The sequence below is a fragment of the Vidua macroura genome, chromosome 12, assembly GCF_024509145.1.
Source record: "Vidua macroura isolate BioBank_ID:100142 chromosome 12, ASM2450914v1, whole genome shotgun sequence".
Classification (NCBI taxonomy): domain Eukaryota; kingdom Metazoa; phylum Chordata; class Aves; order Passeriformes; family Viduidae; genus Vidua; species Vidua macroura.
In genome coordinates, this window is record NC_071582.1 from 12388743 (window position 1) to 12416513 (window position 27771).

A 27771-nucleotide genomic window follows, 5' to 3' on the forward strand; every position below is an offset into this window, starting at 1 on the left:
TGCTGACATCAAGAGCTGGCAACTCATGCTGCAGGTGTTATGGTGCCCCAGGGAGTCCTTGAAAAGAAGGGTGAAATGGGAATGATGGTCTTGGTTTGGAACAAGGCATGAAGAAACCTCATTCCTCTGCAAAGCAAAGGCCTCCTACAGGAGTCTCCTGCAGCACCTTGTACAAGGTACCTGACATGGCTTTCTTTGGAGGGACAGGTTTCTTCCCCAACCCTATTTACAAAGCCCCATTTCTTGGGAGAACACAAGGGCTGTCAGAAAGATGGTAAATATTGTCATGAAAGGAGGAAAATGAATTCTTGCAAAGACTGAATTACTTGGCCAAAGGTGGAAGAGGAAACCAGACTAGACATGGAGATAAATTCTCTGTCTTTTATGTGTGTGGCTTGTACTTTAACCACACTGCCATTCTCCTTTCTATATATCCAGTAATGTGGTAATCGGGATGCTGGCCAAGGGGAGGCAGGGAGAGGATTGCAGCAATTGTCCTTATCAATTGTTAGGCAATGATTTCACAATTGTAGCTCATTTTCTTCACTGTGAAGCTAAGAGATGGGCTGTACTGCACCACTGCTGTCTGCAAACACCAGCAGAATCATATCCTGCTCTGGCTTCTGCTAAAAAATAAGCACAATATAATGAAAATGAGATTTCTTTCCTAAACAAGAAAATATTTATAATGGTCAAACACTCAAGGTATGCCTAGCAAATACCAAAACCTAAATCCTTTGCAATGGTCTTCAAGATGCTGTCATTTCCCTGATAACTTGGGCCCCAGAGCTCAGCTCACAGCCTTTTGTAACTGGAACAAACAGGATACTAAGAGTCCGTGTTTTCTCACAGCAGCCCTGATCCCTGCCTTGTGGCTTATCTTGGGAAGGAAAAAAAATTAAACCTTTGTTTAATGTTGGCTAATAGCATTAAAGTTATAGCAGGATGTCTATGAACCTGTTCTGACACATCTGCTGGAGGCAGCAGCTTGGAAGTGCCAGTTTCCATGAGGGGGAGCTTTACCAGGGCTTGTGTCAAGGGACTGCCAGATCTGAGGTCCCACATTTATGCTTGCACCCACCATGTGAGCAGCTGAACATGCAGTTTGGTGAGGTCTGAACAGTGCTGGGGTGTCACTAATGCCAGGCTCAAGGCAGCTTGGAATAAACCTGCCCCAGAGTGATGTCAAATACCCCCTGTCTGTGACACTGGTGCCTTCCCTCTGGTCTGCCTTCCCTTGATGGCCTGAGCTCAGCTGGGAGCCTTCCACTCTGGGGATATTTGCAGGACCTCTCAGGTCTGCTGGAGCACCTACTTTTGTGAGCCTGATGCCTCCTCTCTACTGAGTTTTCTTGAATCTGGCCCCGTTTCAAGGAACTCGGGCAGAGCCCACAAGCAATACAGTGCAACTTCCTTAGGAAGCAGAATAAGAAACAGTTTTTAGCTTTCCTGGCTGGTCCAGAAGTAGTAAAAGTAATTTCAGACATGTTCAAGGTACTTTCTGTTTGCCTCTGCATTAGAAACGCAAAGAGCTGTTTTGTCTCTGTGGCTTTTCCATTTAAGAGCAGCTCCTGTTCTCCTGCAGAGGTGAGTGTTGTTCCTGCCTGCTTTCTGAGGGACAAACTCCAGCATGCTGTGGGCGATCCTGAAATAAAAAAGGAAACTGATACCCAGCTGCAATTACAGCTCTCACTTCCTGATCTCCGCTCCTGGGCTGTACTTCAAAGCCATCTTTAGACCCATTCTGCACTTTCCCTTTTCTTTTTCATCCTTTATTTCCTTTCCTGGTGGACTTTGACATCAGGACTGCAGATGCACAAACGGGCTTGGTATTGGGGCTACATCCTCCAGCTGCAAGTCACCTCCAGATGGGGGAAAGAGCCATCACCCGTTTTACAGGGAAAACCACCAAGCTGCAGAGACAAATGCCTCTGGCCTGTCATTGCCCAAGAAGCTCGTGACTCATCCATGGGGAGAGTTCTGATTTCCTAAATTAGTTTGGAGTAAACCAAGCTGTGGGCTATCCTTCCTGTGATCTGACACAACTCAAAACAGATGTCTGGTTTACACTAAAGGTTGAAGCTGAAAACCTTGTGAGTTTGCTTCTCCACAGCAACCATAGGAAAGTTTATCTTATGTTATGCTGCGTATGTGGAAAGTGTTTCTTTGATTGCTGTTTTAAATTAGGAAATGGCCAATTCAAAGCCAAAAGAACCTGTGAAAATTACTGTCACAGAATGTCATCAAAGCAGAAGACATAATATTGACACTGATGTGGATAATGAGTTACAGCACTTTTGCCTGGTATTTAATGCAAGGAAACTTCAGAAGGCTGGGTTTGCCTACTCTGGAACATAGCTAATATGTCACCAAATGGGTGACCTGTAAAGAGAAACCAAAGAAAAAACAAAATGCAAAGCAATTTGATATTTCAGGCAGGCCCCTTGCCTGCTCTCTTAAAATTCAAATGGTAATTAGTGATCAGAGCTTTCTTCGCCCAAGAGAATTGAAGGAATGGGGGGGGGAAAGAGTCCTTGAAGCTGCTGTAATAAACAGCCCTTGTGAATAACTGGGGCAAGGATTGCTGCAGTCCCCTCCCCGTTCCTGCCCCACAGTTTGCCTGAGGCTGAGCTGACTCCCAGCCGGGCAGGGAGGGCTGGCCAGAGGTGCCCTGGGAGCCAGGACTGACAGGCTCTGGGGTTCTGTGCTGGGAAAGCTCTTTGGCTCTCAGAAAATGACCTGGGCATACCAAATCACAGAAAGGAACATCTGTACTTGGTGAATATTTGTAGCAGAATCTTCTAGCTGGGAAGGGAGTACCTCACCTGGTTATCTGCTGGTTTGGATAGTGAGTTCATGTGAATGATTTCAAAAGGGACAAAGCTTGCTCAGCTGTGTTGCTGCAGTGCAATGAGGCAGTGCCCAGGAGCACAGGGACTGCAGGCTTGTGCTGAGCCCTGGGAGAAGCTGGGCTGGGGTTACACTGGAGCATGTGGGGCTAAGTCAGCTTTGCTTTTCCTTGAGTTTCTGTGGGCAAATCATGGTGGTTAAGATACTAATGCTGAGTATTGCTGGTCTCACAGCACAGGAGGAGAAACTGAGGCACAAGGCTTTGGATTTACCTCTTGAAATCACAAAATCAGTGCTAGATGCAAGCTGAGTTGCTGGTTTCCAAATCTGCACTCACATTTTGCCTTGCTCTCTCCCTAAAGACACACCCATGCCCTCAAAATTCTTGCCTTTTTTGTCACATTTGTCTTCACTTCCTTGAAATAAATCTATAATCAAGCAATGTGTACACTGGGCTCAGTCAGATACTACTCAGTGTTTGAGGGCCTGTAACTATTATGTCCCAACAAGACAGACACTTCCAGTTACTGACAGTTTTGATAAAATGTAATCTCAAACTACTTAAAAACTGTTGAGAAATATCTCATGAAATCCTATGTGACTAATAATGAGGATTATTGAGCATATGATCTCAACCAAATCACTTATGCACTTTGTGCATCAGTGGCAGAAAGAGGTCTAAAAATCAGATTCCTGTCTGGCTAATTTTTAATGATGCTGCCAGTATGAGCATTGGATTAAAATATTTTATATTTGAACAGAATTAACTTTAATCTTCCTGCAGAGTTGCCATTCTTCCCTTCAAAAAAAAAAAAAAAAAAAAAAAAAGTTGTTTCCTGCCATATAGAAAGAAAAGTTGTATATCAGAGAGGGAGGAAAGTGGCCTTCATTTCCCAGAGTAGCCAGCGACCCTGGATTACTCTCTTTTCCTTTAAAGAGAGGCCTTTCCTGAGACAGACCAAGTGGCTGCCCTGAAAATGAAGCCATGTTTGTCTTTGAATAGATGTCAGAGATCACAGTTGGTTTCGAAATTTTAGGGCACCAGCTATCTGCAGTGGCACTGCCTGATACACAGTGCAAACAGAACAAAGAGGGTCGATCATTTGTTATCTGCTTTTATTTATATTTATTGTAGCCCTTCTCTCTAACGTGTACGTCTCTTTGGAGAGAAATGTCACTGCCTAAATTGAGTGTGCTCCTTCTAGTATGTGGTTGCTCCTGAGAAAAATACTCCATTTGCTTGAGAAAGCTCCTGTATGCAGTCTTATAGTATGACCTGATTTTTACTGACTCTGGCAGGGAATGGAGGCTGTTTTGTAAATTCATCCCTATCTTATGTAGACTTCTGAGCGTGAGTGGAACTTTTTTAAGCTGAGCATGTGGTAGATGAAAATCTTGTGAGCACCTGGATGGGAACTTGTGTTCTTTGCTGAAAAAGATCCTGTGGACATTACCCACTCAGCCTGCTGGGGTACAGGGTCTATGCATCCTTAGGGAAAAAGGCTTAGGGGTTTGACCCCACTGGCATTCACAAACAGAGCCTTGTGGGTTTGCATGTGGCTCATGCATGATGGAAGCTTTGCATCCATCAGAATTTATCTACCTCAGCTCAGAACAGTCAGCCCCCTGCCATCTCCTCTGGGCTTCTTTCTTCTAATAAAAATATTTATCTACCCAAGCAAGAAGTTGAATGTAAGTCGGCTTTATTACTGTAGTGACGTTGAATGGTTGGTTGCTGGGTGACCTTGCTTCTGATTTTATGGTCTAGGCCAGCTCTGGCAGCAGAGAGGTGTGGCCACATACTTCACTCTGCTGTCAGGCTGCTCCTGAGATGATCGGAGGCTCAGTGTCAGCTCCCCTTCAGCGCCTGGGAAGCTGTAAACGTTTGCCATTTGTTATGTGAAAACCTGGATCCATGAGGAAGGGCTGAAGGAGATAAATGCCTGACAAGAGGAACTATTAAGAAAGGCCAAGCTCTGTGAAATCCAGCACAGAACCAGGATCTGCAACCTTGGATTAGACCAGTGACCATAAAACCGCCATGTGACTAATTGCAGGGCTTTCACAAACTGGGATACTGGAGCCTGCATGGTTTGCTTTGCTTTTGCCTGGAGGGTAATTTAATGTTTTTCATTGGAGAACAAAGTTTTGCAACTAATCAGACATGGAAGAAAATGAAGGAGCAGATATTTTGGAAACCAGCTCTGTCTATAATGGTCCTTGGTGCAAGGTGAGACCTTTTATTCCTCCTCCTCCCTCAGTCACAGAAAATATTATCTTTCTGCTGTTTACAAGTGATTTCAGTAAACCATTGCCCTTGGACCAGACTGAATGCAACCTCTGCATCAGCTTTGTGAACAACTTCAGAAATTCCTTAGAGCAAGGCTGTGCTAAACATTAGGAACAGAAATGAAATGGTGATGTGTGTGGTTAAGCGACTGTCATCCACCTCACTGGAAGTTTCAAATATCTGAGTAACTGTAGGTCTCTGTGCTGTGGAAACGACCAAAATAGTTTTTTTTTAAGGAGCTTGGAGAATCCAGAAACTTCATATAATTTTAGCAAAGCCACTGTTTTAAGATTTGCAGGTCAAATATGTTGAGTAAAACCATAGCAAGCATAGGGTAAGATATGCATTAACTTGGGCAAACAAATTGACAATTTAGCTGCATGGAACTCAGTGTCCAGCAGCAATTCCTCCTACTCCCCCAGAGCTCACTTGAGAGCATTCAACCTCCCGAATGGGTCAGCTGGGCTTCTTGTCAAATCCCAACAGTGACGTTCAGAGATTGTTTTCTGTTTGCTTGTGTTTGTAATTTGATCTCATGTAATAACATTGTCCTCAGCTCACACATAACCACGGGGGTAACTCTGACATCCTGCCTGAAAAAAAACACCTTGTTGATTCCTGTGCTTGATGTTTGAAAGATTTCCAGTTTGGACAGGTTAGCGTGTTTACATTAATCTCATCCTGTTACTTGAAATTACACCGTTAGCATTTTGGAAGTTGGACATTCTACTTCCATTTTGGTTTCCCCAGAAATACTGGGGTTTGTTATCTTCACAAGTTTTGGAGGGGACTGGTGGAAGATTTTCTGTTGCCTGTGCTGAGGCCAGGATTTCAGTTCAGACATTTGTGCTATGGAGAAAAAGTCTCTGGGAGGTCATGTCAGAAATGTGCCAGTTTAGATTCAAGCTCAGTATTGCCTTTTCTTCATAGGAGTTACTGGAAACTAAGACAGAGAACAAAGGAAACTGGAAATCTGAAAATATCTGAGTGCTTGCTACTTGTTGAAAAATGTTCTTAGTGAATACAGACATGTGTATCTAATGAAAAGAAGTTTGAAGAGCTGGTCAAGCAGAAGAAACACAAACACCTTGTCCTGTTGGAGCATCTCAGCATTGATTGCTTGGTGCATCTCCCGTGGCACTGCCCAGACAGTCATTCTCATCAGTGCTTAGGGTCTTTTACTTCAGCCTGTCTAACAAAAACTAAAAAAACTGCTGCTGCATTTGCTGTTTGCCATGCTTATTTTTTGTTTACAAAGTTGGATATCCAGTTAAAAAGGCAGAAGCAACACTCAAAAAATAAAAAAGGAAAAAAAAGGAAGAGAAAAGGGACAAAACAATGAGAGTAGTTTCTAAACATGAAGGCTGAAAATTATTCACCTCAAATATTTGGCAACAGTAACAAAATATGTTCACAGAACTCTAGAGTGGTTTGCAATCAAAAAGTCCGTGCTTTTGCCGTATATATTATTAATCTTGGATCCTGATTTATGTGGAGGTGGAGGGCTAGAAACTGATTTCTGGGAGTAGTGTGTTCAGTTTTTACTACATCTGCAAGTGTGCCTATTGGTGCTTTTTTAGACACAGATTGTAATTCATGGGAGCCTGGGCAGGATGCATGGTTGTGGCAGAAGAGAATATCTTGAATAACAACATACACTCTATCATGGCCTAAAAGTTCACAGAGTAGGTGGGGATTTACATACTATTGTTTTGTGGCTCATAGAATATGATTTTCTTTCTGTGAACCTGATATTTTCTAGTTTTTCCTTTAAAAAATGGGAAAAACTTCCCCCTGCCCTGGGAAAAAAATCTAGAGGATTTTTTCAACCATATTTTAGTTTTATTGGTTGCAGTCTTCAAATTTTTACTTCACTGTGATAGCACATTTTTTCTCAATAAATATTGAGAAATAATATTGAGAATAGCTCATAATTCAGCTGTTCAGCAACTGCCTTTGCATCTTTCAAGTGCAAATTTGTGCTTGCAAATAACTTTGTCTGCCTCTCATTGTGGGTACAAGTGTTACTCATTAGAGCTTTTTGTCAGCATCCCAAAATGTGGTAATTGAAGATCCAGCTACAAATATTTCTGTTTGTGTTTCCTATCTTAGTGTTTAGTTTGAGAGGGTTGAATCTTAAGCAAAAGTGTGTTGATGTTCTTTTGTTTATGTTTATTATAAAATCATAAAATACTGTCATTTTCTGTGGTTAGCCTGGGCTGTGCCTGTGCTGTGGCTGAGGACGGAGACCTGCACGTGGGCTGGCTTGCACCAGGGCCAGCAGGGCCTTGCTGTCATACCATTCTAAATGCACTTACAGGTTTTTAAATGAAAAAGAATGGGTTAGTTATTAACTTGAAGAAATATCTGATTTTAGAGAACAGAAGATTACAAAACAAACTGGATTTTCACCAGCTCCTGAAGGGCAAACAGTACACTATTCTCCACATTTCCCTGCAGTGTGTGTTTGTGTTGAAGCTTTTTTGCTCTCATAGTACTTGATGTAAATGTTAATTAGCACTCCAGGGGAAATGTGTTAACAAATGTACCTTTGACACAGGTCCACAGCTATGCTTTGCTCTGTAGCTGCAGGCTGGAAAGATTAGCTGGCAAAGTAGCTGGTGCAGCTTTTGAGGAAACTTCAAACAGAAGTTCAGGGCAGCTTGCTGAGCACTCAGACTTTGCTGCTCTGCTGCAGCTCAGGCTGCTCTTGCTGAACTACAGAAGTGGTGCTGGCTAAAATGTGAGCACTTCTAAGAAAGAAGAGCAAACTCCTAGAAAAGTGGTATTTCTAACCATTAACGGGTTTCAAATAAGACTGTCTGGGCCATGGCTTTCATGTGATGAAGACAAAATTACCTAGCACAAACTTCATGGCAGAATTTATTCCTTCTCCTTGCCCAGTGCTGAGCTTGATTAGCAATAAATAAGGGTGGTAAAGTAATTCCTGTAAGTTGTTAGAGTAGAAAGGTAACAGTAGTGCATTCATAGACACATTTACCTCATCACTGTACTTCTTTGCCTGTCCATAAACAGCAGGGCAGAGATTCAGAAGTGGAAATCATTCACAGGCTGGGATTTTTCAGCAGTATTCAAACCTGCCTCAACTCAGGTTAGCATGTAGATATAATGGTGGTTTCTGGCCAGATTAATTCCAGAACCTGCCATGACTTCTGTGAAAACATATGCAGAGCCACTTCTCAAGACTTGTGTTGTTCAGCTATAAATTCCTGTGCAGCATCAAATCCTGATTTCTCCTGCTGAGGAGCAGCTCATATTTAAGACACACTGGGAAGGGTCCAAGGCTATTAACCACTCTCTGGAAGTGAGGTCGGTGATTTCAGCCCAGCCCTCCTGAAACTGGTCTGGGGTTTGCAATAGTGATGAAAACCCTGCTGCAGGAGCATGCCTGTGCCTCCAAGAGCAAAGGGAGAAACTGCTGTTAGGAGTTCTCTCCTTCCCTGGAGCAGGATGTTGCATGAAGGATGCTGGTGTTATCACATGGCTCTTGATCAGCTGGGCTAACCCTGGCACCCTTCTGGTGCTGCCCTCAGTGGGTATTTACAAGAAGGCCTCATACTTTTTTCCTTCCTGTCAAATGGTTTCTTTTTGGCTTTTATGGCCCTATGGGGAGTTTCACACCAGTGAGCTGTTGCTGGTGAGGGGCCATCAGCCTTTGTTTCAGAGCTGACTCTGAGGTTTTCAGGGACTTCAGCAAGAAATAGGAGGGTGAGCAGAATGTGAACTAGTGCATATCTGAGTGGTGAGCAGCCCACAGGACACGGTTCAGAGCCCCTGGGCAAGCCTGACCTCTAAGTAGGTCAGCCATGGAGAGGCATTGCTGCTTTCTGCTCACCACGTGCCCAGACTACAAGTATGAACCAGGCTGTGCAGAGTGTACTTGGGCTCTTTGTCCCAGCCATGCCTTCAGCTGGGCTTGGTCTGTGGGCTGGGACAGCCCTGAGATGGTTTCCTGGCAGAGGGAGTTCATGGGAGCACTCTTATTTTGAAGTGCAGGTGAAAGAAACACCAACCTTTTTCACAGTGGGAGATCTCCTCACTTTGAATTGCTGCTAAATAAATGTGGCCTTGACTCGGTTAAATATGTCCAAAACTACTGGATGGAAGCCCTCTGGCAGGGTGCTGCCTGAAGATGCTGCTGCCTGGGAAAAGTTTCCCTGTGTGAAACTGCTCCCTCCTTGCCCCGGCAGGGAGCCCCACCGGGCAGAGCAGGAGCACCCCAAGCCCAGCGAGTGCGAGGCACCGAGCAGGGGTGGGGAGCCTGGGGAGGCACCCACCACCCCACAGCACCTGAGCCTGCCCCAGAGAGTGCAGTGCTGCTGCACTGACTCCAGCAGCCCCTCTGTGAGCATGGCTGGATTTTGGCATCATCCAACTGCCTGTGAAGTGGTGACAGAGGTCAGACCTGAGCTGGTTGGTGCCGTGGATGTGTTAAATCACTTCATTAAGAGTGATGGGCTGGATTAGCATCTGGCCCTGCTCCTGCAGCAAAATTCCATGTGGGAGATGCTGGGCCATGGGTTTAGCTGCCCGAAGAGGAAACAGCACATGGCACCTCCAGAGTCAGCTAGTGATAGGTCATAGCCAAGCAGACTGTCTGCTTCTGTGTCCTCTGGCAGCAACAAAAGATAGAATTAACTTTTATTGTTAAAAACCCCTTGTTTCAATAGCCACCCTTCCCACCTGATTGCAATTAGTTTTCTCAGCTGCTATACTTTTGCTATTTGTTCTATATTCATAAATCTTGTCTTCCAAATATTAGCAATAATAGATGTACCAGTCAGCAATTGTCTAAGATTATGTGAAAATTGAGACATTAGGGACAGCAGTTCCACCCAGAGAGTTGCTGTCTATCTGGCTGCTTTGGTTTTGGCTCTTTCTGTAAGTAATCTGACTCCACAGTATCCAGCCAGGGGTTAAAATTCAGTTCACGACAAGTGCAAAGCTCTCTCAGGTTTTGATAACTTGTTTGCTGTCTAACTCAGCAATAATCTGGTTCTCGCATTCGAGTAAACTGATCACCCAGCAGGAACTGGACTTCTGCCTTGTTGAAGGATGAATGTTGCTTTAGTTGCTCAAAAGGAGAACATACAAGAAATGCAGAATCCTTGTTGACCCAACAACTGAAACAAACATCACAACATTTCCTAAATCAACACATGGCAATTCTCAAAACAAAGTCTGAACAGCAGCCAGAAGCTTACAAGGCAGGAGATGATGCTGTGACCAAACAGAGACCTTGAATCTTCCCTGCCTAAGCCATGGGGGTGAGCTGGGAGCTCTGTCTGGTGATGTTCACTCGTGTCTCAGAAGAGCTGCTTGTGCATGAACTTGCTTTGCAGTCAGGAAATTTAATTATTGCTTCCACAGTAGCCCTCAAAGAGTACCCTCTGCATGAAATATGCATTCATACCTGATATGTCCCATAATTTCTTCTGTTTCCGCATATGGAGTTAAGGTTAATGTTCCATACACTGTGGACAAATAGTAGTTGGCATGGGTACCATAGTCTTGAATTTCCTGTCTCCTGGGTGATTAAATTCCCCACAGTAATTTTACTTTATTGGTTTGTTTCTGTAACTCCTTATTTCCTTGGTTTGCTCTCCTTGAGGACATTTCACAGGCTCCTTGGATCTCCTCAGGCTTTTGCATTTTGTACACCAGTTTCAGGAGGAATTGTGTGTTTTTCACGAGGTGTGTGCAGCAGCAGGAAGCAGCACGGAGTGAAGCCCCCCATGGGCTCTGTGAGCCCCAGGCCCTGCAGAGCATACCCAGCTTGTTGAAGTGTGTGCTGCTGGAAATCCCCAGCCTCACTGAGCAGCCCACTCCAACACCTGTACAGCTTCAGCATTGCATTCCTGCTGCCATGCTGGCTCTGTGCTGTGCAGTGCACCTCCTCATGTCCTGTCTGCAGGAGATGTGGAGAACAGCTTTCTCTGCTCTCCCCAGGAGCCTGGTGCTGGTAACAGCCAGAGTGAGCGGTCGGCCCGCCTGCTGGAATTCACACGGAGAGTGTCAGCAGGAATCTGATGGGCTTTGAGAGTTTCTGTCTCTGGTCCTACAATAACAAAAGGGCTACATTTGGCTGATGGGATTTGGGGGCCTTTGCAACACTGCTAGCTGCTCTGCCAGTGCTTTACAAACTGTTCAGATGTTTAGGTTTATTCCATAATCCTAGCCCTCCAGAAAATGGCATGAAATAATATTGACATGGAAACAACAACCTGTGAAAATGTAGACTTAGCTGGTAAGTAAAATGAGTAAGTAGCTGTTAAATGCTAAATTTTATGCAACAGGCTTAAAAAGACAGTGGGAGCTTTTGCTGTTTAATATGAAATGTTCTGTAAATAAAGGTAGGTGGCTACATATTGACAGAACTGGTCACCCCTAATTTAAGGCATGTCATAGGGAGTAGAAAAAGTGTTCCCATAGACCTGACTAATGTGGATAGAAATAGAGAGCAATTTGGAAAACTAAAGCTGGAATGGCATCACTGTACGTGCAGACCCTGCAGGCTGGATGTCAGTGCCACCAACTGAACAGCACTTTCCTTCAACAGCCTCCGTGGTACTGAGCTTGATTAACTGGCACTGGTTCCTCTGAAGTCCTGATAATTAAAGCTGGAGTGTCATCTGCATTGTAATTAATATGCTCCTCTGCACCTAATTCATTCTGACAGTATAGATTAATGATGGTAAATGACCAACAAGGATTTATCATGAGACGATTCTTAGTTCTACAGGCTGCCTCAGACAATTACAGGAAGCGATTGTTAACTTCAGGCTATTGTCCTGGTGTAATCGTGCATGTGCATTCTCAGCGTTGTTTTGCAGTAAAACCCATGCAAGGGCTTCATAAAGATTCAGTTATGGCCCCTAAGAGGCTGAGCCACCCTTGTAAAAGTGGGAAAGGGGAAGCATAAGCTGGTGATACCGTGCTGATTTTTCAATATCCCAGCGTGTGTAGTCTCTGCAGATACCGGCAGGAGCTGAGACTGAGCACTGTTTCTGCAAATCAGATGCTTTTGTAAATACAATTGTGTTGGGAGGTTGGGCAACAGGGTCAGCTGAGCAGTGGGGTGCAGCAGTGGGGCTGGGTAGCCTTGTTTGTTATCAGTGCTCTTCCTCTGTGGCAGCGCTGGTGTCTCGTCCCTTGGTGCCATGGGGAGGAAGGACCTTTTTGTACAGGACCACAGTAACTCAGCAGTCCTGTCTGCCAAGAACTGCTGTGCATCTGAGCAATAGCCTCAGGAGTGGTCATTATTATGAACTACCAAAACACGCTATATAGAAGAGATGCCCCCTCAAAAGAAGGTACTGAGCTCCCTGAAGGCTTAGAGCCTCAGGAGATTTCACTAGTCAGGCTTGCAAAATCTTGACTTTCAAGCCAAATTGGTCAAGCTGGGGGACAACACCATGTCATGCTAAGCAAAAGGTCATGAAAAATTATATAAATGAAGTGAAATTTTCCAAAGCATATAGGGTGCTCAAGCTCTGCTTGCTTCTTGCAAAAAGTGGTTTCATCATTACATTTTCTTATAATAGCTTCCTTGTGTACACAAGGAACTTAACCTGGCTTATTTAAACTGCATCACGCATTGCTGCAAGAATACCTGATTAACAAGATGATCGATGTATGCTGTTCCACTTGTCAGTCAATAGGAATTAATATGCAGGAGACTAGTTCAGAAATTAGAGATTATAATGGACATTTGCTTTTCTTTGTGCTGAAGGGTTGCTGCATGAGCAAACAAGTGCTGATATGATGAGCTGAGCTCCACTGCCTCCCCTCCCTAAGGCTGGTATTTTCCTCACTCTTTGACTGTTCCCCCATTTGTACCAATCCCAACTCCCTCCTAGCAGTGGTGAAACTCCTTTGTGCTCATAGTAGAGGCCTGGGAGTTTTTTCCCTCTGCCCTTGGGATGTTCCTGGGAGTGCCCCTCCTGTCAGTCCCATCCAGCCTCTGCAGCACTTCTTGCAGTGCTGGCTGCGAGCATGTGGTGGCTGAAGCTGTCATTGACCCCAAATGGACCCGAGTCACTCTCTGGTGTGGTTGATCTACCAGTGTCATGTACGCCCATGCCAGACTGAGCACAAGGCTTAACTGCAAGTGGTTTTAGTGTTTATCGGAAAATATTGCTCCGTTTTGCCCGTGCTGCCCTGGGGACAGCAGCGTGATCCTGGTGGCTGCTGGTTGTGCAACAGTGCTCCCTGTGCTGCTTCTCTGCACTTGAATGACATCGTATCTTCCACCAGCAACCACATGGGGCAGGTAACAAGACCCGAGCAAATAAGAAAGGAAGGAAAAGAATGAAAAAACAGAAACACCTTTTTTTTTTTCTTCCAGTCTTCTTCTTCCCCCTTGTAACAAAATCTATTGGTAAGTTGGTGTAGCTGACCTGTCCCTCCTTCCCCAGCCTCAGAGAGATGGTGATGAGGTAGCTTTGGAGGGGAGGAGTGTGTGGATGAAAGAGGAGGTCTCTGGGGCACCATGGCCATGGAAACATGCAAAGTTGGTGTTAGTGTTTGTTATTGTTGGCTGCAGAGATGCCTGTTCTGCACCTTCAGCCCTGAAGGAACTGGGGTACATCTGAAAGGGTTTATCTGTGAATAAGAAAATAGGGGTTGAGAGCAGAGCTGGATCAATGGTGAGTTTTTTTTGTTTGCTCTCTGACCCTTCTCCCTCAGCTATGAAATATAAACATAGGTCTAATGAAACTAAAAGCAGAGATTGCTTTGGAGAAAATTGAAGAGGCTTAGGAGGAAAATTCTTAAATTTTGCAAAATGTTTTTATTCAGTCCCAAACAAAATGCCTGCAGTTGCTTTATAAGCGGTTTCTGTTTGTCCCCTTTCATTTTGGAAAAGAAAAATCAAACCCAACCCATTTCATTTAGGAAATACCAAAGCAAAACATTGCACAGAACCATAGAATAGTTGAGGTTGGAAGGGAACACTGGAGATCATCTACTTCAAGCCCTCTGCTCAAAGCATATTTGAATATGCTATACATTTCTGTTTTGAATTTTTATCTGTGTCCACAGTAATTTCCCAGATTTGGCTTGAATTTCTAAACAGATCTGTGTTCCCATACTGTATTTTGCGATCAACTTTGTATTTACTGATTTTTATTTTCTTAGGCTTCTATTTGGGAAATCTGTGTCCCCTGTGCTAGGCTGGCAATGTATGCTGTCTTCAGACTCCCTGTAGAAATCCAGGTGTCATGGATTCCACATAGCTTCTCCTTTCTTCTTCCACATAGCTTTATATAACCACAAGTGTTTGACTTTATATTTGCTTATTACAGCACACTTGTGACTTAAAAAGATGTGGACATTCATGGGAGAAAAACATTAGCATTTATTATAAAAGGTAGTAATATCCTGTCTGGTTGGCTTCCTACCTGTGTCCATACATAGAATCAGAGAGTCATTTAGGTTGGAAAAGACCTTTAAGATCATCAAGTCCAGCCATAAAACCAACAAGTTCACCACTAAACTGTGTTCCTCTCATCTCCAAATGTTGACCCATGTCTGCCAATGATTTACTAAAGGCACAAGGTAGTGTCTGTCATTTATCCAGTAACTTTTTTTGCCAAGTTAAAATAAAAAGCAGCCCAAAACTGAAAGAAATGCAAAATGTTCATAGCACATAAAGAACAGCTGAGGATGCAGAAGCATGAATGACTAGGATGCCTCAGACTTGGATGTTCCTAAAAACTTACACAAAGCCTAAAAAAAGGTTGCTTTGTGAGCTCCATTTGTTGGTGCCTATGACAGTGTCCCCCATGGCGCCCTGTGGGGTTTGACACCTGAATTCCTGCCTGTTGGGCTGAGTGCACTGTCTGAGCTGCCATTTTGCAGAGATGTTTAATGGTAATTGGTGTGATTTGGACACTGGCTGGAGCAACACAATGGGATTTGTCCCATTTGTAGTCACAAAATGCTGTGGGTCAGGACTGTGGAACTGTCACCTCTGAATGAGAACTGCCCTAATGTCAGCCTCATGGAAAGGAAACCCCTCACTTCCAGTTCAGCATGAAACTTGTCCAGTCTTTGTGAAATGGAAAGACATTAGTGAATCTCAGAAAATGTAACTCAGCCCTTCTATATTTTTTTTTCTTTTATCAAGGATTTAAATTTCCTTTCCTGCCTTTTCTTATTGCAAATTAAAAAAAAAAAAGGCTTAAACTTCAGGGTTCCTTAGCAAAACGATTCCCTCATGCTTTCAGCTGGAGAAGTTTTCCAACAGCGACATGAGCTCACAATATGTTAGTCTGACTCTAAATAAGAATTTCCAGAGTTGGCTGAGGTTTTGGCTTAGTTCTAGAATAAACTGCTTCAGAAACTTTTCTGGAGTGGATTCTGGATAACCTGGCACCATTTAAAAGATTAAAAACTCATGCATAATTTGCCCTTTCAAAATACTCAAGGCTTTTACATTTCTCACCCCAGAAAATATCTTTCTTTTCATCAAACATCAGCTGTTTCCAATTGCTTCATTCTATTTTGGTCACTTATTCTCTCTTTTCCTTCCCATGCATGACTAAATATCTCCCTTAAATCAACTTGAAGCCATTCGTTTTTCCATTCATCCATTCGGCCGTGCTGGTTTCTTTCACCGTAGGAATGCCCCATGAATGTCACACATTGAAGGAGCAACATCATCTGTGCAGTCCTGGGTGCGGGAGTCCTTGGCACCAGTTCTGCAGCTCAGTACATGAAAACCAGGACAGCTGCTGGTTTCTGCATGTTTTAACTGGTTCATTCTCTGCAGCCCTGAGCAGAAATGCTCAGGCCATGGCAGCCCCACACAATGGTGTGATGCCCAGGCTTGTGGTCTCATGGTGAGCATTCCTGCTCCAGAGCAGTGGGACTCATTCTGCCTCAGCTCAGCACTAAGCTCAAGCAGAGTGGTCCTTCTGAGGGTCAGGCAGGCTGAGCCTGAGCCAGGACAGGCTGCTCTGGCCGTGCTCCTTGGGAGGGCTTCCTGAGCCACGGCTGCAATGCCCGGCTGCTGGCTTGGCTGTGCTGGCCGGTCAGAGGCACAGGCTCTGTGCTGTGCACAATTCCTGGCCTGGGAACAGCTTACCTTACACAGAGGGACTGGATCCCTGCAGTGAGCTGCAGGTGTCAGCCCTCCTGACAAGAGGGTGCATGCAAGACCTGCATCAAATTCCAGTGACCAAAAAAGCATCTGCAGCTCAGTCCTGCCAGCACTGAGGCACCTAAATGCAATCTTGTATTTGCCTGGATGTGTACAGCTGACGAGCAGGCACACTGCTCTTCAGTAACCTTGTTTTGTTGTCCTCAGGTTAGAATGAAACTTCTCCAATCTTTGATTTCTTGTCTAATAGACAAACACCCACCAGATTTCTGACCCATGCGTATGCAACACATGAGTTTTCCTTTCAGTTGACAAACACAGAAGCTGAAATTATCAAGAAAAAATAAATACCAAGGCCAAGCATAGGGATAGGGTTTGTTTTGGTTTGGGTTTCTTTCTTTTGGTGAAGTAAATAATATGCTGGAGACAGATTTGACAAAGTGAGTGATCCAGATTTTTGTGGCAGTTGCATCCCAGCTCTAGCTGTCATAGCCACAGCTGACCAAGCTGTGCTGTGTTCTGTGAGGAGAGGAGTCAGGTTCAGACCTGCCAGAAGGGCCTGAGCACTAAACCCTCTGTCCAGAGTGGGATATGTAAAGCTACATTTCCTCAAGACTGCTGCCAAATGACTAATCTTGGACACTTCCAGGCATTCCAGCATGTCTGGTTAGTGGTTACTCCAGCCATCCTATCGTGTTTTTGGGAACCAAATGTCTTGCACACTGAAGCAAGGTGCATATTATACAAGGGGCTCCTATAATGGATGTAAGTAGAGTTAGTGGCCAGTGCACAGTGGCTTTACAACAAAGATAACCTTGTGAACAGGCAGCATTTTGTGTATGCTCAAAGTCAGACATGCAGGGGAATCAGATCCCTTTCTTTATAGTTTACTTAGGATTTTTAAACACAGGTTGAATGAATTAGTCCATTAACTTCTGTTTTCCTTTCCATGCAAGTGACGATTGCCTGTTATGGCCAGAGGTGAGCTAACAAGACACAGTGCTCTGCAATCAGCCACTGGTCAGACCAGATCACACTATTTACAGTAAAAAAGAGTTCATGCTTTCTGCAGAGATCCCAAGCTCAAACACTATTCTGTTACCTAACCTTGCTTGTTTGCATTTACTGAGGGACTCCCTAAAACTGGACTGTGATGACTCTTTCATTGTATGTTGAGAGCTGTCTCAAGGTATACCCCAGGGAGTATTCAAGTTTCATCTCGTGGGAGTTTCCTTTTTGTTTAAGGTGCAACATTATTTGTTTTCAAAACATCATTATATACCCAGACCCTGACTATGTCCTGTACATATTTGAATGCTTTTCTTCAAGCAGGACATCTCCCGGAGGCTACTTCTGGTTCATGTCAATGATCTTTGGGTTTCACTGTACATTTTACTTCAATGATAAATTATTGTGGTTTCCAAAGGTTAATCATTAGTGCTCTGCAGAAGAGATGTCCTGTCTAGATAGTGTGGTTTCCTTTTAATTGTCTTTTTGGATCCAGCTTTGTTCTTATACTGTGGGATAATGTGCCAAAGATGGCACTGTGCAGGCTGTGTCGACGAGTTCAACTGTGCTACAAAATACTCCTTTTGATCCTGCTTTTTTTTTCTGAACTCCACCAGCTCCTTTTTTTTTCCTTATATAGAAGCCCTTTGCCTTGTATCTCCTGTTTGGATCAGGGCTTGATGGGTTGGATCAGGTCACAGTACTTTCTTGTCTGACTGAGACAGGATGGATATCCAAGAGGATGAGCTGACCTCCATCATAGCCAGTTATGTGAGGAGGGAGCCATGCACCAGTGAAATTGGCTTCCCAACCCCAGCTAATGCATTGCATTGTCTTGTCTTCATAGGTAACACTAAATTTTCTTATAAATCTGTTCAATTTTATGGCTACATGAATCTATTGTATGAATCTTTGTTGAGAATTACAGTCAGTAACCAGTTGTACCAGTGCAAGGAGCTATTGTCATGTCCTAACCTGTTCCTTAAAATACCAGCTGTCTTCACTGAGGAGGCTTAAAAGCTCTTTGTCAGGGTCCATCCACCGTGGCTAGCTAAGCCCAGTTCTAAACTCATACAATTCAACACTCCTGAAGCACACTTCAAAAGAGGACTAAATAGCTGCTTTAAGTGGCAAGAAGTAGGGTCTGTGGGCGCCACCCAGCAGTTTCCTGCCTGGCTGGCTGGGCTGTGGAAGGGTTGGGGATTTTCCCCCTGATTGCCATCTCCCAGGCAGTGCAGTGCCCCATGCCGGGCTCTGGACAGCCGTGCTTGGCCTCCCTGACTCCCCTCTGCACCAGGAAAGGGAGGGAGTGCTCCAGCTGCATCCGGCCCGCCCGCCTGCCCACGGGAGGCCCTTGAAGTACAGAACAAAATAAATTCCTTCAATCCTAGCAATTTTCCCCAGTGCAGATCAGCAGGCAGCAGGCCTATGTTCTGTGGCTTGCAGTGGGCATCTGTGAGTGTCCCAGGATGCCTGTGTTTGATGACTGCATCCCAAAGCCATGTCTCTGGTGTTTTTCTGTGTCCACAAACAGCATTTGAAAGACATCACATGGAGAACCAAAATCATCTTCAGTGGCTTCAGTGGAGTTGCTCCTGATCCAAGAGCTCCTTGCCTGGGTACCAGCACTCAAGCATTCCAGGTGATTTGGCTGCAGAGAGCACACCAGCACACCTCTGGGCCTGCTCTCCATCCCACCAGGAATGCTGCTCTCCAAGGCCTCTTTGAACAGGAACTGAACTGATATACAGAAAATGCCAATGGTTCCATACTCAAACAAGAATTAGGAAATCTTTTAAACAAGCAGAGTTAAGAAAATAGATGGAGATGAGAATTGTTTCCTTGTACAGCTGTGTAAAGGTTCTTTCTGGGTTTCTGAGCTTCCTCAAAAGTGTCAGGTTATTCCCCAAATACCAGTCAGATATGAATAAACTCACTGCATGTGTCTCCACAGCCACCAACTCCTTTTTCTGCAGTGGTTCCCCATTAGTAAAAAAGCTGGGAGACATTCCTTTCTAGGAGTAACGTGCTACACTAAATGTCATCCCACTTGACTGTTACTAGCATTTTCCTGATAAACTGACCCTCAAAGAAATGCACTCTTATCAGAAAGCTGTTTTGTTTAAAACCTTTTAGATGATCATTAGTCAGCTGAAGGCTTTTCACTGGTGCAGATCAAGATGTGCTGTCTCTAGGAGAGGCAAAGTGTTGCTGCACAATCATATGTTATGTTGCACTTGAAAAATACAGAATTTTACTTGGCTATACTAACTGTCTTAAATATAGGGTTTCCCAGAAACCACTGAAGCTTCAAAAGGTGGAGACTTTGATGAAAGAGGTCAGATTACAGCCTTGCTTCGGCAATGACAAATACTTCCCAGGTCATTAAGAGCAAATCACTCAATATTTTCCCATCTCTAAGGAATTAGTGTCATAAATCAACTAGTATTTATGATGTGTTGCAGTATGTCTGTGATAGGGCCATGTAACTTTAGATAAAAGAAAGTTTACTTTTATTTGTTATTAAGAGATAAAAGGAAGCAGTACAGCATCTGTTCTAGAAGAAATCCATAGTTTCTATAATCTTTTCTGAAGTTCTTTTCTCACTGAAGTGGTTAACAAAGTTTGGATGTAATGTATTCTAACCTAATGTGCCTAATTTAGCTGAACACTTTAAATTCTTTCAGTTATATGGCTCCGGTCTGTCTGTTTTTGTTTTACCTTTTTTTCCACTGCTAAGCTCCATAATTGTTCCTTTTAGCCACAGTCACCTAAGGTCAGGCTGTACCTTGCTTAGGAGCTGAACTGCAAACAAGGCTAACTCAATCACGTGTCTCCAGCCCATTCCTGTTATTAATCCTCCCCACTTCTGGGCCTAGCACTTGGCAGAGCAACTAAAGCAAACTTTTTATCAGAAGTTCACATTCTCCTCAAGTGGAGGAAGAGCTGGGTAATTCCTGCCTTTATTTTTTTTTTTTTTTTTTAAGAATATTGTGATGTGGGAGCTACCTCAGGTTTATTTCAATAATGCAGGGGGCACAAATGTATCGAAAAAACATTGTTTGTGCAATGTGAATTTAGTCTGATAAAATTCCATTCCTCTTCCCAAAATGTCTTTCAGAGGGCTTTCATCAGTAAATATGCTGTAATTGTAACAAATATGATGCTGGCTTTAAACTGATGAGAAAATGGCCAAAGTACATGCAGTTTATACTCTGACAGGAAGCTGGTGTGGGGATTTAGGTTTTGTCTGAAATCTACAGCACTGCAAAGAATTTTTATTTTTGCTTCAGTCTCTGTGTAGAAAAGCCCTGCTTAATTTACTTTCTCTTACTCATATAATTTTTGCAGTCTTCATCTCTGCATCCATTCTTTGTCTGTTAAGTTCACTGCATGGGAGAAGACATTGCAGATTCAGAAAATCCAATTGGAAAGGAGAGCAAGGTTGATATATTTTGCCCCCAGTGCCTGTGGGAAGCCCAGTGCTGCCAGTGCCTTTTAAATACAAAGGTCTAACTCAAAATGCTCTGCTGGGATAAAGGTGGGATCAATCTGCCCTAATTAGGGCAGCTCAAATAACAGCATCAGATAAATGCCTCAGATGGGAAAATATAACTGTAATTCTTAGTGTGTTGATAATATCAAAAGGGTCCTATAGTAAAATAATAAAAATGTGTCATGTGACAAAAGAGTGAGAAAATTTAAAAGAAAAAGATAGAAGTAGAAATGAGGGCTGCCAGGAGAAAACATTGAGTATTTGTATATTCCTCATGTAATACAGAGGGCTGCAGTGAGGTGATGCCATTATGCTGCTGTCAGGACGAGCTCCTCACACTGCAGCTGCCCACCCTGCCCAGGATGCTGTGACAACCCAGGCACTTTCACAGGGTCCTTGGTATCCCAGAGCCATCTTTGGGTGATAATTTCATTTCTCTTTTCCACATGTTAAGAAGCAGCCAACACAGCCAGCAAACAAGTATGTAAAATGAATGTGTTTTACAAAGCACTTGCAGTCTATTTTAAACCTGTGTGTCAGTGATTTCCCTGTGAGTGTGTAATTTTGCAGGTAATTCACACAGTGATGAAAATCCCTTAACTGTCATTGTAGGCTAATGCCCTTTTCCATTCTTAAATGTTCAACAACCTGAGCTGACAGTCAGAATAGTTGGCATTTTTCTCGTTTCTTTTCTAAAAACAGCATCTACATGAAAGAAGCTGAAGAAGACAAACCTACAGTTTGTCTCTGAGCAGAGTGCTTCCAAAATAGCCCTTGTATACTAACTGTTTTCTGTTATTTAGCTTATAATATTAATAAAAACTTGAACAGAAATGCTATGAGGAATGGAATTTGCTATATTGCTATTTACTTCTTTTTGATCATCATTACACAATTAGTGAAATACCTCGCAGCTGGACCCAGAGTTTCAGCTGTGAGACTGAGCTTCTGCCTAGATACTAAATTAATTGCAGGTCTACAGGGCCTGTTACATCTCTCCTCTTTCAGTCTCTGTGGGGGGTTTGGCAGGGATCTGAAGGGTGCCTTATTTAGTCAGTGGCAGGTGTAAGTCCAGGATAACTGTTGCTATTTTTGGGGAAAACCTGTAAGAGTAGGCAAGAGTTTCCTGATATCCCTCTTCCAGAACTTCCTAAAAATTCCCCCTGGGTGGCAGTGAGCAGCAAGGTTTGCTCACCTGTGTGTGATGTATGGGTGAGTCAGGGCACTGAGTGAAAACTGATCAAAAAAAGTGGCATCTCTGGGTGCAGGATGTGGGGAATAATCCTCGTGCTGCTCAGAACTGATCCTCTGGAGAACCAGGCACAGCTGAGTCACAGTGTTCCACACACTTGCCATCACTGCCTGCCCCTCTGCAGCACCAGTCTGTGCAGTCTGCACTAGGTAAGCTGAGTTTAAACTGTTCTCTCTTGAAATATTTGTTCTTGAACACATGTATTTCTCCCCAGAGAAAGACTGATTTTTCTGAGATTTGCTGTTCCTCCTGAAAAAGAAATGTGGCTGTGTTTAGAAAAAAACTTTTATCGTGAGATTATCTTACAACAGCCATCTTATGTACATACTTTTTTTTTTTCTTCTCAATTTACCTCCCCTCCTAAAAGGCCACATAGCTTTTTCCCTGTGAATCTGTGAAATGCAGAGTTACTTAGTTTCCTTCTAAAAGGATAATCAATTTAGATCAGATTTTTGAAGTCCTAAAGACTCAGCTTTCTTTTAAAAAGTGTTTTTTTCTTTTGGTGCCCAAGACTGTCAAAAGGAAAATGTGACTTTTAGGTGTTTATACCAGCTGAGCAAGAGGGAAGCAGTCTGCATGGGGTCTGAAGAGATGTCATGTGCATGGTATGATCCTGACCTTCTCAAACCACTCTGACACTTGCCTAATGAACTTCCAAGAGTGCAAGGAGGTGAATATATCTTCAATTGCTTTGTCCAAATGGGTATACTTGTTGTGGTAGTGAATTTAAGAGTGATTGTTTCGGCTTGGTTACGTTAATTCACTGTGTGGAATGTTTTGCTCCGAAACTCCCCATAAGCAGAAGTGTAAAGCAGATTTGGCTTGTGGGGAAAGGTGTGTTTGGCACTTGGGTCACGTCAGAGATGAGGACTGCTCCTGGTTACCTGCAGCCACCAGAGTGAGAGGCCTTTATGTGCAGAGATAGGAAGTGGGGAGCTGTGCCTGGAGCTGTATCAGGGAGACAGAGATGGCACTGCAGCTTCTTTCAAGTGAGCATGGATTAAAAAGCCTCTTGATGAAGCACTAGGAACCCACCCACTTGGGCACAGTAAGTGCAGACCCAGGAGATCTTCCTAAGGCAGACCTAAACCATGAGATCAGCCCCCTCAATGATCTGCTGATCATTCCTCGCCCCATCTGTTTGGAAGTCTCTCACGAATTTAAAGGACATGTTTTAGAAGTATTTTTCAACTCTGTTCCCAAAACATTTTGGAGATTTTTTTTCCCCTTTTTTTAGTGCTTGCTATTGTGCTTGTGTTACAGAGCCTGTCAACCCCTGCAGCACCCAGCTGTGCTGGCCATAACCATAATTCACACAAACTGCCAAGTGCTGTTCTGCTTAATATGACAGATCCTTCCGTGATAGCTGTGCTACAGCCAGCCCTGGTGAATGTGTTGGGAAGGATGGTGCCCATGTCATAAGATTTATGTTTGTTAGGGCTGTGGTGAGTGAGCCTGCAAGCGCTGCCTTCCCCTTTTCAAAAACTCAGAAGATTTATCTCCCCAACACATCCTGAGTATGTTTCTCTCTTTTTTTAAATAGCTATCCCCAGAAAACCTCCATGGCTTGGTTTTTTCCACCTGCCCTCTCCCTTGAGTGTGGTTTCTCCTTATCTCTCCCCTGAGTTGTCATCTCCTCTTGCGATTCTTGTGGTGTTGCTCTTCCTGCTGCTCAGCTGGATGTGCAGACAGCTATAAAATGGAGTTTACAAGAACCATGATCTATGGGTGCTGTGCTATGGCACCACAGAGATTCTTGTACATTCCTCCTTACAACTGTCTGCATGCAGAACTGCACGTTGGCAAGAGACAAGGACTGCAACTTACCTGGTGGGAGCTTACAGAAATAAGAATACAGTTGGAAAAATAGTTGGAAAGAATAGTATTGGATAAATGTTCTGCCATTGCTGGAAAAGCAGAGACTGATTGCAATGAAAGAATGGATGTGAAACATTCCTGAAAAAAGGAATATATTCAATTGCACAATCATCTCTGGGTTACCTGTTGGTGGTAGGGTATGATCCTCTTTGTTAATTAAGGGTTCAGCTTCTTGCATATGCTTGCATATATGCTCCACAGAAAGACTTAACACTGGGGAAGGACTGTAGACAGTCAGGTATAACTGAGTGTATTTAAAGGTATTGTTTTGACCCAAAGAAAGGAAATGTACTTGAGAACACAGCTAGGAGTTGTTAAGTATTCAGATGAGTTCCCTGTGTTATACTCAGACAACTTTGTAGGTTAAATTCTTCAGTTGTTTCAGTGATCTAAGAGCATAAATCTCACAGCCAGGACACGGGATTTTTTGCTATTGTTAATATATAATAAATCACTGCTCAGTATGACCATGGATGATGTATCTGTTCCTTAAATAATAAATTCAGCAACCATGAAAGCCATCTGTTTTGCAGGTGTACAGTCTAGTCTTAAAGATTAATTTTGAGAGTTTTTCAGCTTCTGCTGCTGCCATGCAGCAGGGATGAGTTTCTAGCTCCATCTTTTGTTGTTCTCTTTGCCATTCTTACTCTGTCTGCCTTTGGGAAGGGTTAAGGATGGTGGCACAGGAAGGAAGGCAGGCAGGTTGCTGGCCACTAGCACTGCTGGTTAGCCAGGAGCAAACAAGAAGGCAGCTACTGGGCAGGAGACAGTGGGATCCTGGGAGAGACTCAGGGGCAAGGAGTCTGTGGATTTGAGAGCCTGTCTTGAGTGAGTATTCCCTCATTAGCCTGAACTGATCTTTTAGCTGCTGGGTCAGACAATAAAGACGAAGAGCTTGTCCTTCCAACTCTGATGACCAAAGAAAACTGACTTACTGATGGAGGACACAAGTTGCTTGTTTCTTTTACTGATTTTTTTTTGTTTTGTTTTCTCTTATTGGATCCAGACAGGCCACAGCATAATATAGGGGGTTGTGGCATTGAGAACCAGTTCAGGAGTCTGAAGGGTCCTGAGGCTGTGGTTGCTTTTGGGCTGAGCCTGGCTGAGGCTGATTAGCTAAGAAAAGGATCCAATACTCCTAAGAAGCTCAGGGACAACAGGCACTTGTAGGGTGTAAGAATTGGGTATACCACTCCACCTAAAGGGACCAGTTGTCATCCTTGGTTTAGTAAATCACAAACTCAAAAGGCTGCATGCTAAATAAATGCAAGTTGGCTTAAAAATACTTAGGAAGAGAGAAGGGAAAATTCTCCAAGAGGGGAACAGCTAATTCTCTATGGTCACAGCTGGCTGCAGGGCCCTGTGTATCCAGACAGATAATACTGCTTGTGAAGCACAGGGTAATTATAGGGGAGTGGCTGGGGACGACAGTGCTTTGTTCCTCCCTTCCCCACAAATTTTTGGTCAACTGAAGGCGAGGCCAGGCAGTAGGAGCTGTTGGAGGCTGCTTTGGCAGCAGGTCAGGAGCAGCTGGGTGATACAGTGCAGCCTCCTGCATCCTGTAGGTGCTGCAGTCCCTGGGCTGCAGGTTCAAGCACTGGAAAGACATGGGTTAGGGGTGAGCATTAGACACTGGGGGAGGGAGAGCAGCAGCATCTGAAGGTCTGTGCCCAGTGATAAAAGTTGAGTGGCAGAGATCTGCTCACCTTCACTCTGCATCTGCTCTGGAAGCAGGTGCTGCTCCTGGGCAATCTGGGGAGAGCCCACCAAAAACAAAGTAGGGAAAGTATAATGCTGAGGGAAACTTGAGAAGTGCTGGACAGATGGACAGCAAAGAAGGTAGTCAAAGGGGAAAGAAGATACAGTGGAAAAGGGGGTACATTTTTCTCCTAGAAACAGTGTGTCTATCCTGCTGATCACTGAGCAGTGCAGAGTGTGATGTGTAAACTACAGCTGCAAAAGCTGTTCTCACACCAGTTATGATGATGAAGCTTGTATATACATGAAGCATCTGAGCTTTGGACTTGAATGTCTTTAGTGCCAGAGTTGAAAAAGTTGCTGACTTAGGCTGCCTTGAAGGCTCTGATTTCCAAGTGGTACAGACAACTGTCTGTGTTCTGCAATTGTAATTACACAACAGCAGCAGCTGGACAGCCTGCCAGGACATCAGGACAGCCTGCTCTCAGCTGCTTTGGGGCTTTTCAGGACATCAGGAAAGTGATGCAGAAAACAAACTGTACTTCTGTACATTCCAGGAGCTGGGGATGAGCTGTCTCAGGAAAAATTTTACTCTTGTGTCACCTGAAAACACCCTGTTCCAGGATACCTGATGCTCATACATGAACAAGCAGATGTACCCTTGTGGGGTGTAATGCTGATACTTACTTGGGGCTAAGGTCCTTGTTTCTTCTTCTAAAATATCTTAGGATGGGGAGAAAAACTCTGTCACAGCTTGCACGTGTCAGTAGTTAGCGTTGTAGAGTCCATTCAGCTGTTTGCATGCTGGCACATTTCCCACAGTTCTCCTCCTTCTCCCCACTGCCTCCTTCACTGGCCTAGAGACCAACAGGATTGCCTAACTTCTCAGAAGGCCAAAAGACACAGTTGGACCATACAGCTGACTTGGGGGGAGAAGCAATTAAAACCACATAGAGTAATCTCTTACCAAGATTGCTGCCTGTGCTAACAGGACTGCAGTCATGCTCGCTCTGCCTTTGCTGGACAGACACTTTTCCAAAGTGATATTTGTTGTTCATGCAGATGTTAGTCCATCATTCCTTCTGCGTAATTCTGCCTGCCCATGTCTCAGGTACTGAAGTATTATCAAAACTGGATTTTGGCAACAAATTTTTGCTCTGGGCCTTTGCATGCATTTTTGTGTGACTGGACAGGAGTGAACTGTCCCAGTGCTCATGCATGAACTCTTACATTGTGCAGTGGGAATTGGTCAAGGTCTGTGTGAAATGGATGGACGCTGCTGATACATCAAGGGATTTGCTTATGGAAATGTGGGGGGAGATATCCCCCACTACTCCCCATATCTGCTATCTGGGGGGGCAGTATGTTCAGTCTTCTGCCAAAAACATGCAGGATCCAATGTAATTTCTCTGTGAGAAGGATGAGGATGTGGCTGAATAGGGTCTTTTCAATCCTTTTAAATTTTGACACTTATGTTTTGTTTTCTAAATATTTCAATCTTCCCCAGCACCCACTTGTCTGCAGATGAAGCTGATAACAATTATTCCAAGCTCTTTCCTAGCATTCTTTCTTATTCTGCAGTCCTGAATGAAATTCAACCTTATTATCCGTAAATAACCTTTCTCTTTCCCCCAGATGTCTCCTAGAGCTAGTTCACTTCTGACCTCTCCCTTACTGACTCTGTACTGACCTTGCACTTCCCCCACAGTCCTAATCTGCCAGTGTCTACACTCCTAGGCTTCCTCTGCTATTTTGCATGATTTTTGTTTTTTTTTGTTGTTTTTTTTTTTTTTTTATAACAGGGCCCACCATTTCCTGAGCTGCACTTCAGCATTAAGTGTGAACAAGACACTTTATCCACAGACTTCATACAGTGCACTACCATTGGCAACAATTTTGATGCTTTCACCCCTTCTCTTTAATTTTAGGCTTTGGTTAAATCTATACTTTCAACTGTATTTTTCTATTGGCAATAAAACCTAGCACCAGTGTTTCCAAATTGTAGAGAAACAAGACAATTCCAGTGCTAGTGTCTTGTTCAAAGGGCAGTTTTTTTGTCTTTAGTTGAATTTTCATCAGTGTGACAATAACCCCAGTGATTTTTCAATGGCTTTTATTAAACTACTAAGGGATTATTCAGTCTCATCCTCCTATTCAAGGCAGTGTGAGTTCTC

The 27771-nt window shown here is 43.8% G+C and overlaps 1 protein-coding gene across 1 annotated transcript in view; it reads left to right on the forward strand.

Annotated features, from left to right (window-relative positions):
• The first annotated feature begins 5064 nt into the window (after window positions 1–5064).
• PDE8A (phosphodiesterase 8A) overlaps window positions 5065–27771 on the forward strand; it is a 155851-nt gene continuing 133144 nt past the window's right edge. Inside the window, exon 1 of the mRNA XM_053988313.1 lies at window positions 5065–5080. The gene's annotated coding sequence lies outside the window, so the exon portion shown is untranslated. The remainder of the gene's footprint in view (window positions 5081–27771) is intronic.